Source organism: Triturus cristatus, chromosome 11, assembly GCF_964204655.1.
Source record: "Triturus cristatus chromosome 11, aTriCri1.1, whole genome shotgun sequence".
Taxonomy (NCBI): Eukaryota; Metazoa; Chordata; class Amphibia; order Caudata; family Salamandridae; genus Triturus; species Triturus cristatus.
In genome coordinates, this window is record NC_140594.1 from 758,791,266 (window position 1) to 758,812,035 (window position 20,770).

The window sequence follows — 20,770 nt, forward strand, 5'->3', positions numbered from 1 at the left end:
GAGTGAGCTCCAGGCTTTATCGTCCAAGCCTCCTTTCCTATCTGTTCATCCGGACAAGGTTGTCCTTCGGCCTCGTCCTTCCTTTCTACCGAAAGTGGTGACCCCCTTTCATCTTGGGCAATCTGTCACCTTGCCCACCTTCTTTCCGCCTCCGCATCCTTCCAAAGAGGAAGAGAGGCTCCACCGTCTGGACCCAAAACGTGCGCTCTCCTTTTATTTGGACCGCACCAAACAGTTACGGGTGGACGACCAACTTTTCGTTGGATACATGGGTGCTAAGAAGGGGAAAGCTGTGCACAAGCGGACCATCTCCCGGTGGGTCGTTTTGTGTATAAAAATCTGTTTTTCCTTGGCAAAAAAGGACCCTCCTGTTGGGCTGGGAGCCCATTCTACTCGGGCCACCGCGGCTACTACTGCTTTGGGACGGGGAGTCCCTTTGCAGGACATCTGTCAGGCGGCGACGTGGGCTTCGCTTCACACGTTTGCCAGGCATTATTGCCTAGACAGCCAAGTCTGGAGGGATGGCTTCTTTGGCCGTTCTGTCCTCCAGGACTTTCTGGTGTGATCTTGGTTCGCAGACCCACCACCGGGGTTGGTATTGCTTGGGTATCTATTCTAAGGTGAGGAATCTAACTAACGTGTTTCTTTCAGATGAACAAGTTACTTACCTTCGGTAACGATGTATCTGTAAGAAACATTAGTTAGTTAGATTCCTCACCGACCCACCCATCCTCCCCGTTCTGCGAACCGACATCTAGGGTTAAGGTTATCCTTTTCAGGCCCCTAGACTTTTTTGGCAGCAGTGTCGGTCTCTTGCATGGCTCTGCGTTCCTGGCGCGGAAAGCTATGTACAAGAACTGACGTCAGCGCGCGAGGGCGGCGTCTAAGTACTCCGACGACGTCATTCCGGTGCACGACGCCAACGACGGACGCGGAGCCGCAGACGACGCCTAGCGACGTGCAAGGGGTATTGCTACAAAAATCTTCCGGATCCAGTCTGACGCCTGGGGATATTCTAAGGTGAGAAATCTAACTAACTAATGTTTCTTACAGATACATCGTTACCGAAGGTAAGTAACTTGTTCATTACTTTTAATTTCACATGGGCGCTGATCTTCAGTGAAATAAATTAATTTGGCTTGTTTCATTATATGGGGGTTAAATTGCTGGGGGGAGAGAGATCTATGTGCCAAATAGTTGAGAGCTTCAGGAGTAAAATCCCTAGGCCAGTACTATTTCTAATGGTTGCCCAATTTATAAAGCTCATACCATATTTTATGTTTTAAATGTCCCTCAGAGGTGGTGCGCAGCTTTAAGCAGTAGAGTGCATTATAAGCCTCATAGATTCTGAGTTGTTTGCATAAATTCAATTTAAGTCTTACTTGCATCTGTGCAGTAATGTGAACTAAACTGAATAAGGAACGATATGCGCGGCATTTAAGGACAACCAGAAAAAGTGAGGCTTTTGTAATCCTTCAATTGCCAGGAATTTATTTTAGGCCCATTCTTGTCACGTAAGCAGCTCACTTTTAGCAAAACACTTTAATCAATGTTTCGCCTGGCAATTTAATCTAAGTTTAACATGATTAAATAAACTGACTGTTGGAATGAACATATATATTTGTGAGATATTAACTATAGAGTAGACTGTTGCAAACGTTAGATTTATTTTGAGTACTATGCTGGCTTCCCTATTAACTAGGAGAAATCAGTAATGTGTCCACTGTCAAGGCAGCTATCGCTGAGAGTCCTATGGCTCTGATTCTCACAGATCCGGGAGGGATTCATATATTTAGGAATGTATATTACCAGGGACAGGAAGTAATTCCTTCAATAAAATGTGTACACAGTCCTCGACAAGTTTCGCAATGATGTTGTACATTGGCACGGCCTGCAGCTGTCTCTCTTAGGAAGGGCTGCAATGCTTAAGATTATCACACTACCGACAATTTAATTTGTACTCCATAATACTCCATACTGGATAACAGCCAAGTTCTTTAGACTGGTGGAGACGGAAATAAGGGTATTACTTTAGGATGAAAAGCAGGTAGAATTGGCCATGGGAAATTAACCACGGGTGTTTATGGGGGTGGGGTGGTCCACCGGATATAGATCAGTGGAAAATGGATAGGGACTTGTGCTCTCTGAATGAAAAGCTAATTTATGTAAGTAGAGGATGTCCCAAAAAATGGGAACGAATATGGCAACCATAGGCTGTCATGGGAGTGGTGCCTTGAGTCTGTTCAACCAAAGGTACGCAATGTATTCGGAAGTGGGGAAGGGATGGCTTCTGCAGTAATGGTCGCTTAATGCTGTGTACACGATGTGACATACGTGCAATTGGCTTATTGTACTACAGAGTGAAGCTCTGTGTGTCTTTGTTTCTTTGTTGGAAATCTTCAATAAAAATATTATATAATAAAAGATTAAATAAACTGCCCGGCTAAGTCTTAAAAATATTGAAATAATTACTGAATAGACTCTGAATAACTTTTGGTCTGGAAGTTTAAATACCTATCGCAAGTTGAAGGACAGGTACCATAGTAGCCATTCGCTTTGCTCCATTCTATCTCTTTCTCTATATGTGTCCATATGTACCTAATGATCTCATTTTAATGTTATACATGAGTGACAAAGTGGTTATGCTGTTGTTATATGTACTCTGTCACCACCTTTACAGCCACCGCTTGAATTGAATCTCACCCTGAGTAACTACAGCGCATGTTTTTGAACTTTTCCATTCTATCTGATTAGATTATTATTTATATGATACATGAGATTCTGTAATCCTTGTATAAACGGCATTCTCTGATTTCTTTATGATCGGAGACTTGTGATGCACCCAGTCACTGATTGACTGTGCATTAAGCTCCGCCTGTGTTCCGCCCATCTTTACAATTGTCTCCTCTTCCTTTCCTTTGGAAATGATGGCTTTTAATTCGTCAGTAGGCTTAGTTTTCCCTCCTTAGTACCTCCTTGTCTCTTTTTGTAACCTCCCATGAGGACTGGCCCTCTTACTGTGGTGTTACACAGTATGTTGTATTTACTGTCTGTGGGCTCTATTTTCTTAAATGGCTTTCTCCTATCCCAAGCACGACATGCTTTCATGCTTTCCTGCAATCTGAAACTGCTTGTTTATAATGTACTACTGACAGATGCTCCCTCCCTCTCCTCTGCTCCCTCTCCTCGGCTGCCTCCTCCCTCTTACGTCATGAATGGATGCTGTCTGCTGCTAGTTTTACATTGACACCCCCCTTCCAGCTCTAATTAGCACCAACATTGCTTGTTTAAATTGCCCTTCAGAAATGCGAGTTGTAAACTGAGGGTTTAGTAATGCATGAGGGCACAGAAAGATTAAACTTTGAAAAAGCACTCTTTTTTTGTCAAACCCACATTAAATGTAGTTTTCCCCACAGTCACCTTTTTTTTCTCCAAAACGAACGTTTTGCAGCCATTCAGATGATAACAACAACTTCAACAAAGGTGCAGTGTGGCACTTTAAAAAAAAACAAGATTATTTATGAAGTGCCCTTCCCTCTTCCTATGTCTGCAGAGGCCGTTTAGCAATGCATTAAAGGCACATTGTGTCCAAAATGCGCTGTCTCTGCAAACATAGGAGGAGGGAGGGTACTCTATAAGTTATCTGAACACATGTTCACCACACAGGATTTTTTTTTCCAAACCTAAACTAACAGGAAGGATTGCTGTTTCGCTTTTTAAGTACAAATGAAAAGCTTAGTAAGAATGCATTCCATGTACCGACATGAAATGCATTTTTACAAAGCTTTTTCATTTTTTTCCTAAAAAGTGAAAGAGCACAATCTTTCCTGTTAGTTGACAGTTATTTATGAAGTGCCCGCCCCATATCTGCAGAGAGAGTGCAGCAATGCATTAAAGACACATTGTGTCCAAAACGCACTGTCTCTGCAGACATAGGAGGAGGGCGGGCTCTTTATAAACAATCTTGTTGTTCCTATATGTGCAGTAACAGCCTCTTGCATCTACATAATACCACTCAACACCACATATTTTAACTCCACCTAATTGCATGCTGCTCAATAGCACATAAATCCACTCTATGCCACATAACAATCCGCATAAATGCACTCCACACCATGCCACATAATTGCAATCAACATGTTTTCCCTCAGCGCCACACTGGTTTGAATAAGTTTATTGTTATTAGTTAATAAAAACTATCACAATACAAAGATGTGCATATAAAAGAAATCCTTTAAAAAAATAGTCAGTTTTCTTAAAAACATAGATTAATGGTACCACAATACAGGAATATATATATATATATATATATATATATATATATATATATATATATATATATATGTATTCCCTACTGGCGGTCGCCAGAAGGTAGTTATAGTTAGGACCTATTATCCATAGGAAAATCGTAACATTCTATTCCCAGTAACTTTGGCGCCGGTTGACAAATCTTCGCAGAATTTTCAAAACTAATGGCCCGTTCCGGTCAGCTCCTATCCTGAAAGTTTGGGGGTGATTCGTCAAGCAGGGGCCGAGAAAAGAGGGTTCCCAAAACGCGTTTTCCCCATGTTATTTCTCATAGGAAATTTTAGACACTGCTAGAGCCCGAACTGCTGAATGGAATTACACCAAATTTTGCAAAAAGGTAGCCCTTGGTTCAGAAAGCGCCCTTTTTTTAAATGGTGTAAATCCGTTCAGTAGTTCCTGAGAAATTCAAAAAATAGTGGTGAAAAAATCATTTTCCTATAGGAAACTTTAGACACTGTTAGAGCAAAAACTGCTGAACGGAATTACACCAAATTTGGCAAAAAGGTACTGCTTGGCTAGAAAGCGACCTTTTTAAAAATGGTGTAAATTCGTTGAGTAGTTTTTGAGAAATTAAGAAATAAAGATAGTGAGATCTAGAGGCACGGAGGATCCGCGCACCCTCCCGATCACAAGCTTAATGCTAATTGGCTGTCAACAATCCAAACCAGGAAGTGTTGGCAGCCATCTTGTGCCTCGGTAGAACAAGGACCCCCAGGGCCCCCCAAAAAATTATTTTTAAAAAAATGCGGGATGCGCGGAGGACCTGCGGATCCGGCGCTTCGTTATTATTTAGCCCCCGGGTGGGCCAAGTCCCGGGGGCAATCTTTATATTGTAATGGGGGGCCCAAAGGGGCCCCCCAGCCCCAGGGACTGCCACCCCCCGGGGCTTTCAAAAATTAAATGGGTGGGGGGGCTCAGAGGCCCCCCCAAGCCCCGGGGACTGCCACCCCCAGGGCTTTTCTAAAATATTTGCGGGGGGCACATGGCCCCCTGCAGCCCCAGGGACCGCCACCCCCCGGGGCTTGTTTTAAAAAAAAAATAAACAAACATGTGTGGGGGGGCTCGAGCCCCCCCACACGCCCCAGGGACCGCCACCTCCCCAGGGCACTAAGTATGCAAATTGGGGGGTCCATCACGGACCCCCCAGCCCCGGGGACCACCACCTGCTCTCTCTTACAAAAATCAAAGCCGATTGCTTTTCCACACGTGGAGCTGCATCTTATCAGCTCCCCATGTGGAAAAGCAATGCCGGCTCCCGCAGGATGCGGGGAGCCGGCGGGATCATGGGGGGATTGGGGACCCCCCCCATGGTCCCCAACGGATAGGGCCGACCCCAGGGGATGGGGTCCCCGGGGCCAGAAGTGGCCCCCCTCCTCTAAAAAGGAACAAAAAAAAACAAAGGCTGGTCCCGGGGGATGGGGTCCCCGGGGCCATAAATTGCCTGAGGAAGGGAACAACGCAGCCCCCCTCCGGATAAATTAAGAAATAAAAAAATGGCCATGTCCCGGGGAATGGGATCCCTGGGGCCGATTATGGCCCAATTTATTTAAAAAAAAAAAAAAATTGGGGTCTGGCCCTGGGGGATGGGGTCCCCAGGGCCAGTAAAATAGGAAAAGAAGGCGGGCCACACAGCCCCCCTTCTTAAAAAAAAAAATTATAAAAAAAGACCGGCATCGCGCCGAAGGCCGCGCCCCCTCCCTGCAGCACTCTGCAAACGCGCCCCCTGGCGCGTTTGCAGATGGGGAACTAATTCCCCTTGAATACTGGGGGTCCCTGGGGGCTAACTAGCCCACCAGGAACCTCCAGTATGCGCCAGGTAGCTTTGTTGCAGAGAGGTGTTCAGAGGTCACGCCCCTTTTTACACCTCTCTGCAACGCAGCTCTGTGGCGCTTAATGGAGGTACCTGGTGGGCTAGTTGCACCCAGTGGGACCCTCAGGATTCAAGGGGAGTTAATTCCCCAACTTAAAACGCGCCACATCAATTTCTAAGGTTTTTTAAATGCTAATTTCCAACTATAACGTGTCTGAAACCTATGTTTTTTTCAGTGACTATATATATATATATATATATATATTGACCGTCTTTGAAGCATATCATTATAACATTTCTACAATTCAATCATTAATACTCTTCTCCTTTATTATAAAGTGGCATGTGCATCAGTGTAAAATTCACAACTAGTTTGTATATAAAAGTATCCGCAGCTCCAAGTGTCAACATCCCGCAATTGTGTCAATATCATGTCAATGTCTTATGCTCACAATGTGGGCAATTCCTTATGCTGTTGTAAGCAGCTTGCAATTCTGTTTGACTGTTTTATCGTGAAATTGTAAAAACTTCCAAGAGTTTGCAGTTTAACTGAGGGTCTGTGGGGTCCAGACTTCTCATGAGAATATATGATGTTACTTAGCATACCGTTACTCCGCAGGTATTTACTTTCAAGTTTTTACTTCGCAAATACCTTTAGTGCGCATGCTTTTACTTCGCAAATATATACAAATACATTAAAAATGCTTTTACTTCGCAGTTAATCATTGCGCATACCGTTACAACGAGTTATTGGTACTTTAAAGTAAAAAAATAATCGGAATAGTAACCTATCCCCTGGCACGCACCCTGAACCCTAAAATTACCCCCCACACCCCAAAACCCTAACCCACCCTGACACCTAAAATTACCCCAGCACCCCAATAACTAAACGCACTCTGAACCCCAAAAATACCCCAGCTCCTCAAAACCTTAAACGTACCCTGAACCCTCAAAATACCCCATGCACCCCAAAACCCTAACCCACCCTGACAACTAAAATTACCCCAGCACCCCAAAACCTAAACCCACCCTGAATCCCAAAAATACCCCAGCACCCCAAAACCTTAAATGCACCTTGAACCCTAAAAATACCCCCTACACCCCAAAACCCTGACCCCTAAAAATACCCCTGTACCCCAAACTTTAATTTGCACAGTAACCCCATTATGCGTAGTAAGTGCATGCTAAGTAATGGAACGTGCGTAGTAAATGCATGCTAAGTAAATGCATGCTAAGTAATGGCATCTGCGAACTAAAATATGCATAGTAATGGTAATACGAAGTAATGACCGCGTAGTAAAGGTAGAATACCTTCTCATGATAGCTGTTCTACATGTGCAAATCCCTCTCTCATTTAATAGGTGCTTTAAAAGTGTACGGCGTACATTATTTAGTTAGGGACATATACAGACCAAATGCATGAAGTCCTCTTTTGAGGCATCGCAAAATCTGCACATATTTGGTCCTTTATTTCGCCATAGTGGTTTATCTGCCAAAGATGGCAGTTCACCTAAGCGTATGGCCAATATTTTTTTCTTGTGATAAGCCGGATAGGTTATATGTAGATATGTTGGCGGTTGCAATGTAACATATGTTTGAATTGTAATCCAGGCGTGGGATCGCTGCGAGAATATGCTTTTATCGTCAACTAGCGAATGAATTTTTGCTGCTTTATTCCTAGCCTGGCAAAAAGTAGAATGCATCATATTTAAGGCCCATAAGTCACCCGTATTAGATATTTGTAAAGCTGATAACAAATATTTATTGTAACTTGAATTCACATCGTTATTCAGAGATTCACATAAAGCGCTAATTAAGGGACTGGATTGATTGTTTTGTATTTTATGCATGGATTTAATAAAGTGAAATCTTCTTGCTATATGTTGCTGTGTCAATCCAAATTCCAAACGGATTTGAGCAGGGGAAGCATTACAGGGAAGACCACAGACCCGTTTGTATGTTTTAATTTTAGTCTATCCAACATTTTGAAATCCTTACCATGCATCACCGTACTTGCATAAGTTAGCGATGGAAGCAATTTTGCTTTGATGACAGAGAGCAATGGTTGATAGGAGGGGCCGTCTAGTTTTTTTGCAAGTGAACAGAAAGAATGTATTAGAGTAATGTTTTTTCTAACCATATACTGTTGGTGTGCATGAAAGATACAGTTTTTATCAAAATTGGAGCCGAAGTATTTATATGTGCTGACTTCTTCTATGATTGCGTTACGTAGCTTAATCTTTAGTGAGGCATTGAGTTTATTCCCAATTAGCATGGTTTTTGTCTTAGCAATATTAATTTCCAATTTATTGAGTTTTGTGTATGCCACAGTTTCTTTAATCAATTGTTGAAGTCCAACTTCTGTGTGACTCAGCAGCACAATATCATCGGCATATGATGAATGGGATATCATTAAAGGGCCTAACCTTAGAGTATGCGAGTTAACTTGGTCCAGGTGGGTGGATAAATCAGCCGTAAAGAAGTTAAACAAATGTGGTGCTAGTACACACCCTTGCTTAAGATCCCTTCCGGTTGGTACTCACCTTGATATTCTCGTCCTATCCCCCACCTTAATTTGAATCCATGTTTCTGTATATATGCCGATTCAATTGCTCTTAAGATTCTTTCTTGACTACCCTACTGTTTTAGTTGAGCCCATAGAGGTGGTCGATTCACCCGATCAAAAGGTGCTTTCAGATCGATAAAGCAGAGTTTCAGTTTTTTTCATAAGAAGTTTACTCTTTCCCGCAATTAGTGCAACTGTTGTCATGTTAATTCAGGTACCATACCCTTTCCGAAATCCTGTTTGTTGGGGTGGAATCAAATTCTCGTTATTTGACCACTCTATTAAATCTTTTGATATTAGTGATGCATAATATTTTGCTTCTGAGTCAATAACGGCTATTAATCTGTAATTCAATGGCTTTGTTTTATCACCTCCCTTCAAGATAGGGTTTATCATTGACCTCCTCCAGCTATCTGGAATCATACCTGTGTTTTCCACCTCTTTAAACAATACCATTATCTGATTACCCCAATATTTTGGGTCCAGTTTAAATATTGCCTGTGGAATGCCGTTTGGACCTGGGGCACTGTCACTTCTTCCTGCTTTGATCACTTTTTCAACTCTTGAGAGCGTACAAGATGTATTATCTGAAGCGGTGACATTCTCATGACACAGCAATGTTTTGACCCTGGTTGTTAGCTGAGTCTCAATGGCTTTAGTGGTTTTATTTAATTGTAGCTGGTCTTCATCAAGGAAAAGTTTTGTAAGATAAACTATCCAAACTTGTTCCGTAACATTTGATACAGTTATGTTGTTTACCTTATTTAAGCCATTTATGTTTTCCATGTATTTGATTGTTTGCAATTATAGAGCAGCTTTGCCCAGAACTCTTCTGTCATTTTTCTTTTTTCTTGCAAGACATGATTCTTAAATTCCTTCTTCAATTGCTTTAATTTATCCCATGCATTTGCTTGAGTACCTAGTTTTTTTTACCTTCCTCAGTTCTCTTCTCAATTAATTTTTTTATCTCTTTGACTTTCTGTGATGATGGATGGATGTAACTTTTGATCTGTCTCAATATTAAATTAGATTTTTGGTTCGTCAATTCTGTCACAAATTTGATCCAAGCGTTTAGTGCCCTTGAAGATAAGACTATACTATCCTCCAAAATCATTTTAGCTTTGTCTGCGAGTTTTGGAAGTCGACGAGATGACCAATGAAGTCGTTTGTGGGTTGTTACTACACTTCCCTCATCGATTGTTGGAGCAAGCTGATATCTGTCGGGATTTATATTTATAGCTATTTGCTGGATTAAATGATCGCTGTCTGTAGTGCACTCAATTTTAAACCTGCTTAGTTGCTGTATTAGTGGTAAGGAAAGAATAGTATGATCAATTATGGACCCAGACGTCGGTCAATAATATGTTAAATTTGGAGGATTATCGTCCTGTGTTCTCCCATTGATCACTCTCAAACCAAAATATTCTAGGGTAGTGACTAGTTATTTGCCTACTTTATTGGCTTTCCTCCAAGGATGGGTCGACTGATGAATTACCAACCAGATTTCATTTTCTGCTGCTAACTGGTCATCATCATCCTATGTGTGAATAAGATGGGTATTAAAATCACCTGTAATCACTATTTCCCAATTGGTGGTATTATATCTTACTTCGGTTATTTCTTGTATTAACTTTTTGAATGTTGCAGATTTATCTTGGGCGTTTGGATGAGCGTAGATATTAAAAAAGATTATTGAAGTTATCCAGTGATCAAAGCCAAAATTAAGTTTGATTATTTGAATATTTGTAGAAGTCACCGACATCTGTTCTGATTCTACGTTAAGGTTGTTAGATATATAGACCGATAATCCACCTTTTGGTCTTCCAAAGCATCTAGTTTTTACAGCATCCACCTGATGTAATGTAAAACCTGGCAGTTGAAATGGACCTGTCATCCAGGTCTCTTGCAGCGCTATGATGTCATATGCAGTTCAAATTTCTGTTAGGGTGCTATCAGTGAGTTTAGTTGTTGCACCTGCAATATTCCAGGAATATATATTTAGTTTAGCAGCTTGCAGGGCACGTGTTGGTTCAATGATTAGTCATTGCATATTTGAGTTTTTAGGTGCTAGCGGTGACCAGTGCCTGTGATTCTGTCTTCTTTCTGTTGGTGTTACTATTTCTGTACCCGTTGATCCTCGGGCGTTCTGCAGAATTGAGCATACAGGAGTATGAGCGCTATACTTAATATCCGAATGTGCCAATGGAGCTGGGTAGTGCTGCGGAGTAGGTTTTATTATTGATATGCTCCATGATTCGAATTGCTCTTTGGCACTAAGAATTTGATTGGCAATTTTTTCTGACTTCCATGATGTTACAGTTACTCTGACTGATCGTTATGTGTGTTTGGCAAAAACTTCACCGATAATAAATCTGTTGTTTTGTTAAAACTTAATGTTCGTACCTCAGCTAGCAGCCTCAAAATATTTCACCTATTTAAAATATCTTGGTTGCCTCTTGAACTACATAGAGGAATTAATGTAATTTGCCACCGGTCACTGGTATCCTTTGCTTCTGATGGTAAAATGTGTTACGTTCATGTTTATTACTTTTGTTATGGTGAGTGGAAACCGTTGTAATTGCAGATGCCTCTACTGGACTACTATTGGTAGGTATGGTCCTTTCCAAAGGGTTCCCCTCTGGAAAATTGCCAGAGGGTGCCTTTATATTTTCGAGTCATCTAAATCGGTCTTGGCCTTTTATAATCTTTGGTGATGTATCGTGTTCAACGTCATGGTCGTCCGAAGTTGATGTCTCCATTTGCAAGGTGTCTGGCAGATCGCCCTTTTTTTTGTTTTTTTCGTTGCATCTGTTATCTTTGGAGATAGAACTTGTTTGGGTCTGGTTTGTTTATTTTTATCCTTCTGACTTGTCTTACGCTTTTTTTTCCGCTGTTATCACTAACTTTGTTCTCTACCTTGTTGATCGGAGGCCACAGTGTTCTGTCCGATGATCTGTCCAGTAGTGTGAGTTTTTCTTCTGTGAACTTTATTTCTGGAAGAAGTTTCTTTTTTTTGTGTGACATTGAACACTGAAAAGAATTTCTTGCCATCTACTTCTTTTTGCATGGAACCATTCGTGTTCGTTCTTCACTTTCTAGCACTTTTTTTTGCCTTTTTGTTAATACTTGGGTAAATAAAGTGTCTGTAACTGTAGGCAGAGGTTGTGGGCCATTTGATGTTAAATGTATCGTCGATGGCTTGTTTTGAATTCCATTTGTGCTGGCGCAATCAGACACATTTCGTTGTCCTCCCAATTGTGTCTGTGTTTCCTTTTTCATTGTGTTATCTATTAAAAGTGCCTGCTGTTTTATCTGCTCTTCTGGGATTTGGGTTGGAGAAAGTTTATGATCTTCCTTATGCCTTTTTTCTTTCAATATGTCTGATAATATGGACGGCAAAGTACTTAATGTATCTATTATTTGGTGGCATTTACAACGCCACACTGTTCGATGCCACACTATTCAACTCCACTCAAATCCATTCCACATCACATAACTCAACAGCAAATCACATTATTCCACTCCACAGCACAATTCCACTACACACCATATTTATTAAATTTAGAACACAGATTTCAACATCATATCACAAAATTCAAAGAGCACACCACATATTTAAACTCCAAAACATAACAATCCACAAAACAAAATGCCATTCCACACAATTCCAATACAGTCAAAAACACCACATTACTATTCACATATTACAACTGCACACCATGCCACATAATTCCACTACACAAATCTACGCCACACAACAATGCCTCAACTAACAATTCCAATCAAACACACATAATTACACTACACACTACATACATCCACTCCAGTCCATAACACATAATCAAGATATTCACATTTACAACACCAATACCTCGAACTCTTTCTTATTTTTAACACTCAAACACACAGATCTGAAGCTTAGCTCCTCCCTATTTGTTCTTTTTTGTCTCCAAAAACGCAACGGTATCCACACAGTCCCACGCCACACAATTCACCTCTACACAAATCCAATCCACACCACACAATTCCACATAATGCCACAAAATTCAACAGTGCACCACATAATTAAACTCCACTACATACCACTCCACAACACAAAATACCATTCCACATAATTACACTCCATAACACAGAATCCCTCTCCACATAATTCGAGTACACTAAATACCACATTATTACTAGCCACATGATTCCACTGTACGCCATGCTGCATAATTCCACTACACAAATCCAAACTGCATCACACAATTCCATGCCACACAATTACACAACTAACCAATCCAGTACAACCCCCATAATTCCACTACACCCCACATACAATACACTCCATAACACATAGGTAAAAGACCTTGCCATTTACAATTCGAATAGCTCTATCTCAAACTAATGCAAGACCGATTTCATTTTTTGTTAAACAATATCCCAGGAGTAGCATAAGTAAGGGTGCATTACCTTTATATGGCTAATAGAGGTCCCTTTACAATTTCACAAAGACACTTAGTAACAGCCTGCGATACTGCACAATTTTCTTGCATCCTAGTTTTTCTTTTATCACTTATGCTACTGCTGGGATATTTTTTAACAAAATAAAATCTAACAAACATTATCATTTGCAACGCAAATAGCTGAAACTTTCAGTAAGGCGAGACCTATTGCATTGCAAATGCTTGTTCTTTCTTCTGCTCTGTTTTAATAGCTTAAAATGGCATGCAGATATTTACACTCCTTAGGTAGATAAAAGTTGAACCTTTCTGCATGCTTCTACACATTCCAAGCTATTGCAGCTTTTAGTTTTTAAACTGACTTGCATTGAACTGTTTCTAATATATGTTTGCCACAAATATCTAACAGGTTTTTGATGTGTTTAATTTTGTGCTAGAGATTTTTATTCTTCATGTTTGGAAACAAGCTTGCTCTTTCATATGAAAGAGCTACACACCAAGGTTTATATTGAATGAAGTACCATCTGGTGTACATGATAAGGATATTGCAAGTCACCTTGGAGTTCCGTAACTTATAAAGGAGCTCGGCCTTCGGCCTCAAACCTTTGTATGGTTATGAAACTCCTCGGTTACTGGCACTAGCCCTATTATGTATGGCAGGGGGTATTTTATCCCTGATATCTTAGGACCGTTTATTATACCATTATATTTGATATTCTATGTCTTCTATTTCTACCATTTCTGTGAAACTGTTCCCTAATAAATGGCCATGTGACCCATTGGGTATTGTCTGCAATATTTAAATCTCTGCTAATAAATACAAAGACAAGTCTCAAGGCATGTAGTGAAAACAGCTGAGTCCATTCGTACTAGTAGTGGCTACTACTTCTTTAGCTTCAAACCCACTAACCTGGTGTAAATAGTCATCTGATAATGAATTCAGATATTTATATGATTTTACTTATCTAAATGTTTGGCTATCCAGCACCAAGTGCTTCAAGTCATTGCACAGTTATTATTAATTCCTAAATCCCTATCATATCAAAAGGTAGCATTAAGAGCTCTATATAAATCTGACTGCTGCGTGATCTAATAACCCTGACTGATATATAGTACACCCCTTTGGAAAAATATTTTTTATAACAGGGTACAAAGTGCTAAAATTGATGAAGGCACAGGAAAGTGGGCAAAATGTTTTTCAGTGGTCTTTGTACATCAAAGAAAATCACATAGTGCAATTGCAAAGTGTTTACACACAATCGTTACATTACAGCAATACAAAGCAGCAATAACAGTGGCATCCCCCACCTTTGAACTGTACTATAGATTCATTGGTTCAACCACTTCCCCATACTTGGTTTTGTTTAAGGTGGTAATCCCAGGCTTCGTAAACTGGTCTCTCCTGCAGGGCACACCAATCCACCCCCTGACTCCATTGTGAAAGGGTGGGTGAAGAAGGGGACCTCCATTGGGTACCAATATCACAGTTGGCAACCGTACGAGCCATCCCTAGGAATTAACTGTCTGCCCTGGTACCCCCTGAGCCCTCAAGAACACCCAATAAAAGCATTAGAGGATAAACGGGGACCTCTCATCCCAGCATTTTAGTTAATTCTCCTTCAGCTGCAGACCAAAATCTTTGAAGTATGGGCATTGCCAGGCGGCATGGTCAAATTCGGCTGGAGCATCACTATATCGAGGGCATGAGGGTTCAGGGAGTAGCCTTGCCCGATACAGCTGAGCTGGAAAGAGTTAGGCCCCATATAAGTAATAAGTTTGGACCAGGCGTAGCCTGGAAGAGATTGTGATAGTCCTTGATGCCATCAGGGCATTGTGCCAGTTATCTTCCTCAAGAGGTCCTATCCATGCCTCCCATTGGGCCCTGAGGTGATCCAAGGTACTTGGTGTATTAATTATCAAGATTCACTATATTTTGAAGACCTCTCCTTTGCCAAAGTCACCCATCAGGACCTTAGCCTCCAGTGGGCTGAATTCGGGGTGTGGTGATCTGAGACAAAAAGGGCTGAATTGCATGTCTAAGCTGAAGATATTTATACAGTTGTGTGTGAGATAATGTGCATATAGTTTGAAGTTCTTGATATGATCTCATGTGTGTCCCTGACCAGACATCTCCAAGCTAGGAAATCCCAATTAAATTCCACTGCCCAAAACTCTGCAGGGATGCCACCTCCTTCAAACAAGAACGATGCCAGAGGGGTGTCTGAGTGGAAATGAGCCTTTTTAGGGGCCCACCGGTTCAGGGATTCACCCTTATTTGTCCTCCGGTCCTTAGACCAACAAAATAGAGATTGGTACGGAAGCTGGAATATCAAATAACAAGTTTATTCACTCATGAGTGAGACCACGTCCATACAACACCCTCAAGTGTTCCAGGAGGTAGTGGCTTGAATACACAGACCATGGGACTTTTATACTGAGTTTTCTGCACTGGTAAGCATGTAGTTACAAATAGAAGGTACAGGCCTACACAGGAATAACTACTGACAAACATGGGCAAATGGAAAATCACTTAGTCAGCAAAGTGGGAGGGGGAGCAGGAGTGCTTATGGCAGCACTAAGAGATTGACAGTTGAGTCTGAGACCAGATATTCTGGCAGCTACAAACTCTTTAGCATGCATATTGATTTTAGCTGAGTCAGGAAGTTAACTAAAATAGACATCACAGGCAGGGAAAAAGACGAGCAGCAGAGGATGGAAGAATTACATAGCTGACAAAATGGATGCCACAAACAAGATGGTTTCAGTTTATGCTAACAGAGATTATTTGCGATTTCCACAGACGGCCCTTTTATCATTAGCTGAAGACATAGCTATGCAGTAGAAGGAGCATGAAAGTTATCACGGATATCAATTAACATCAACTTTCTTATTTCTTGGTCAGTTACTAGTCGGGCATATACATAAGCAACAGGTGAAAAGGATCGCAACAAATGTACATAGGGCTGATGATAGTTTTCAGCCCCAGACAGTAAACATAGTCCATACCCATCCAGTCAAAGTCCATGTTTCTGAATCCTGATGGATTTCAGTGGCTATTTTGTGCAGCTTAGAAATTGCCTCAAAAACTGAAGAGGCGTGGTCAGGGATGTAGGCGCAGCAACTGCTCCCGATGATGCGGCATGCTCCACCACGGTCCGCAAGGACTACGTTGAGGACCATCCGATTTTGGAGCGCCACAATCCTCGCAATTTGCAGTTCTTAGTGATATTTACAAGTGCCATGGCTGTCTGATTGGTTACAGCCTCTACAACACGTGTCAAACGCCTGATCTTCCCACTTTGATCGGCTCTTAGAAATGTAATTGTACAGTTTATAGTCTTTGTGGTAGGATGCAGGTGCCAAGAACACAGGTGGTAGCAAAAAGGACACGTAACAGCTTCCAGACCACCCAAAAGGTAGGTGGTAATACCCTTTACTTCCACAAATGAAATAGGTGTCGTGTGACGACAAAAAACTGCTATTGTTTATTTCAGTAATGTTCAGAGTTCTAGTGTAGTCACCTTTTCCCACAGGGATGCTACCAATACTGTTCACACAAAGGTCTGCTCGAGCTCTAGTAACAGCTACAAAAGGAGGTCCATTCCCCTTGACAGGTCGAGTGTTTGGGAAAACATAGTGCATGGAGGAATTTCCTCGGCGATACTCCTCCATTTCCCATAAAGTTCCTTTAGCTTGTGGATCTCCTTCCTCATCAGGGTGACAGGCTCTATTCAGCTGGGCATTTAGTCCACCTACATCAGCATAAATAATGTTAGCAACTTCAGATGCCCATAGTAGCGCAAACCAGGCTTTGCAGGAGCCATTGTGTGAGAACGGCAGAGGAATGAAAGGCGTTCCTCCCTTTTTCTGATGAGCTGGCATCATTCCACACACCCAACAGTTGGTGATGTTCGTAGCATTGTGGGTTTGATGCAACATTTGAATGAACGTATTGTTGAGGTAAGACATCCTGTGCTGTTGCTCATGATAGGGAAGAGTGTAGTAGATATGCTCAATGGGGACAGGAGTAGTAACAGTCCGTAGATTTCAAGCAGGAGTTACTCCCTCTACAACCCATGTGATTGTAGCATTCAGAACAACAATTGAAGTGAGTCCAATAATGAACATACTTTTTCGATCACAAAGTCTTGCGGCAGTTGATTTCTTCTCCGCAAGCATGTTCATCTTGCCGTTGAACAACAGAACAGATGGTGCCCTAAGGTCCTGGGCAGACGTTGGCTTTTTCGCTGAGGTTGAGACGAGTAGCAACTAAAAGAGTACCACCCTTTGTAACTCAGTCTTTCACTAACCTGGGACAGTGGCTCAAACAGTCTTTTTCAGCAACACTGTTTCTCTCTTCCGGGGTCGCAGCTGATATCGTGATGTACCAGGGATCGTGTAGTCCGGGAAGACTTCCTCAGGTCCTTCAGGTGTCGTGGCTTGTCCTTTCTCTGTGTCCAGGATGTCGCAATGATCTGCCAACACAGCTGGGCTCACTAGGTCATGCGGAACCCTCCGACAGTGGGTTGCAAGCACCCAGTTCTTCCGGTTGGTCACTCGCACCGCAGTCCTGGTAGCCAAGAGCACCTGCTCAGGGCCACGCCACCTCGGGGATAGGGAGCAGGCTCTCTGGAAGGACTTTGTTAGAACAAAATCCCCAGGCCGTAGATCATGGCCCTCACCCTGCGACCTGTCTGGAAGCGTTTCCCGAACCTGTTGATAAATAGAATGCAAACTGTCAGTCAACTGAGACAAATGGTCGTTCATCAATACATAAGGTACATCATGTATAGGGCGTGGCTTAGGAATCCCCAAAATATTAATTGGCCTTCCGAAAACCACCTCATACGGTGTGGGTCCAGATCGTTTATGTGGTATCGATCTAATGGATAGCAAAGCTAGGGGCAGTGCACCAGGCCATTTAAAAAATGTGGAAGCCTGTATTTTGGCCAACTTTAGCATAAGGGTAGAGTTGTATCGTTCCACTAGCCCTGCTGATTGTGGGTGAAAAGCAGCATGGCACTTCTGCTTAGTTCCCAATCCTTTCAAGAGGTAATCAACAACTTGCCCAATAAAATGGGGTCCGTTGTCATTCCACAAAACTCGACAAATGCCAAATCTAGGGAAAAACTCTTTTAGGAGCACCTTTGCTGTAGTGAGAGCTGTATTATCTTTCGTAGCGTATGCCTCTATCCACTTACTGAAGGCACAGACCACCACTAGAACGTATTTCAGATTATTACAGCGTTCAAGCTGGATATAATCCATTTACAGAACCTCAAAAGGTGCAGTAGGTATTGCAAATACTCCTGTTGGAGTTTGTGTTCCCTTTCCAGGATTATACTGGAGACAAATCAGACAAGACTGGACTATATTTTTAGCTTTGCCGGCAATATCTGGATGATCCCAAACTTGCATAAGTTGCTTCGTCATTGAGGACTCTCCAACATGTGCCGGCCCATGTGCCATGTGAATCATAGGATGTAAATAGGCTGTGGGTAACTTCCATTTTGTCATTTTTGTATTCCTCCAACAGCCCTCATCATCCAATGTTCCCTCCTTAGACCATTGGTCTAATTCGTCAACAGAAGCAGATTGTTGCATGTCCAGTACTTCTTACCTGGCATCATGCCAACGTTCAGCTTGTGACTTGACCACATACATAGATGTAGTACTTCATTGCAATGCAATCTCACGGGCTGTGTGATCCGCAAAGGCATTGCCTTACCCTATTTTATCAGTCACTTTCTTGTGTGCACTACACTTGACAATTGCCACTTTCTTAGGATATGTCAAGGCAGTAAGGAGATTGTGTACTAATTCCCCATGTACTATTTGTGTCCAATGTGAAGTAAGAATGCCTCTTTCCTTCCAGAGTTGCCCAAAATCGTGAGCCACTTCAAAAGCATATCGGCTATCGGTATAGATATTAACAAGTAGATCAGTACTAAGCTCACATGCTCTTGTTAGCGCTATCAACTCAGCTGCCTGAGCTGACTTCTGTGGAATACGAGCTGTCTCAACTACTGTCTGAAGTGTTGTAATAGCGTAGGCAGCTGATGTCGTGCTATTGGGCAATTTCAAGCAAGACCCGTCGACCCACAATTCCCCATCAACACTAGAAAGCGGCGTATCTTGTAGGTCAACACAACCCTTTGTTTGTTCTTCAGTAAGGGATCTACAATCATGTGACTCTTGTGGCTGGGACTGCCTAGCTGGAAATGGCAATAGTGTAGCAGGATTCAGAGTCGAACATCTTTTCAGTGTGATATGAGGGGCCAAAAGTGTCAATTCATATCTTGTCAAGCGAGCACTAGTCAAATGTTGTGTTTTCGTTTGATTTAAAAGGGCATCAACTGAATGGGGCACTAGCACAAGCAATCTATGTGACAAGACTATTCCCTCACTTTGACGTATGGACACAGCTGTCGCCGCTACCGCTCGAAAACACCCAGGCAACGCACAAGCGACTGGATCAAGAACAGCTGAAAAATATGCACAAGGACGCTGCTTATCACCGTGTGTCTGCGTTAAAACCGAGAGGGCGCCACCGTCCCTCTCGTGTACATAGAGTGTGAAGGCCTTAGTGTAGTCTGGAGTTCCTAATACCGGTGCAGAACAAAGAGTTTGACGTAACTGTTGAAAAGCATTCTGGCATTCAGTAGTCCATGAGAGGGGCATCGGAGTGTCTTTAGTCAAAAGGGCTAACAAGGGCTTAACAATGTAGGAAAAGCTAGGGATCCACTGCCTACAGAAAGAAGTAAGACTAATCTGTGCACGAACATTCTTCTGAGTACGGGGCACAGGCGTGTCTAAAATAGCTTGAATGCGGTCTTGTGTGAGTGCACGTCCCTCCTTAGACAGGAGGTGACCTAAGTAGGTAACCTGCTGTCTACAATATTGCAATTTCTTTCGAGAGACTTTGTGATGATGAGATGCAAGAAATGAAAGCAATAACAGTGTTCCTTCTTCACACTGTTAAGGGTATCAGCAGCCAACAAGATGTCATCGACATATTGAATAAGAGCCACCCCTTTTGGCACAGGGAAAGAATCAAGCTGCCTTTTCAATGCCTGGCTATAAATGATATGACTCTCTGTATACCCTTGTGGAGCTCTACAAAATCTGAATGACCGATTATTCAAAGTAAAGCCGAACAAATAACGGCTGTCAGGATGAATAGGTATTGAAAAAAATGAATTTTTCAAATTGATCACGCTGAATGTAGTTGCAGTAGGAGGAACCATAGTAAGAAGTGTTGTGATGTCAGAGACTACCATATAATGGGGCACTACTATCTTGTTGACCTCTCTCAAGTCAATGATAAATCTATACATTTTAGAATCCGTGTCTTTTTTCAAAATGGAAAGAATAGGGCTATTACAGGTATTGTAAGGAACTTCTTCCACAACCCCCACTCTGATAAAATCCTGAACAATATGTATCAATGCTTCTTCAACTTCTCGAGAGATTTTATATTGGGGCAATCGGGGCAACGAAGCACCTTCCTTCACTTGAATATGCACTGGTGGGATAACCATTTGACCCACATCGGTATCTGATGTAGCCCACAAGGTAGTAGGTAGCGATGCCAAAGCAATATCCTCTTTAATAAGACAAAACCTCTCAACCATGGGATAGTTG

The 20,770-nt window shown here is 42.1% G+C and overlaps 1 protein-coding gene across 5 annotated transcripts in view; it reads left to right on the forward strand.

Moving 5' to 3' along the window:
* The window catches only part of SNED1 (sushi, nidogen and EGF like domains 1), a 3,096,442-nt gene that overhangs the window by 2,165,263 nt on the left and 910,409 nt on the right, over nt 1-20,770 (forward strand). The window lies entirely within an intron of this gene.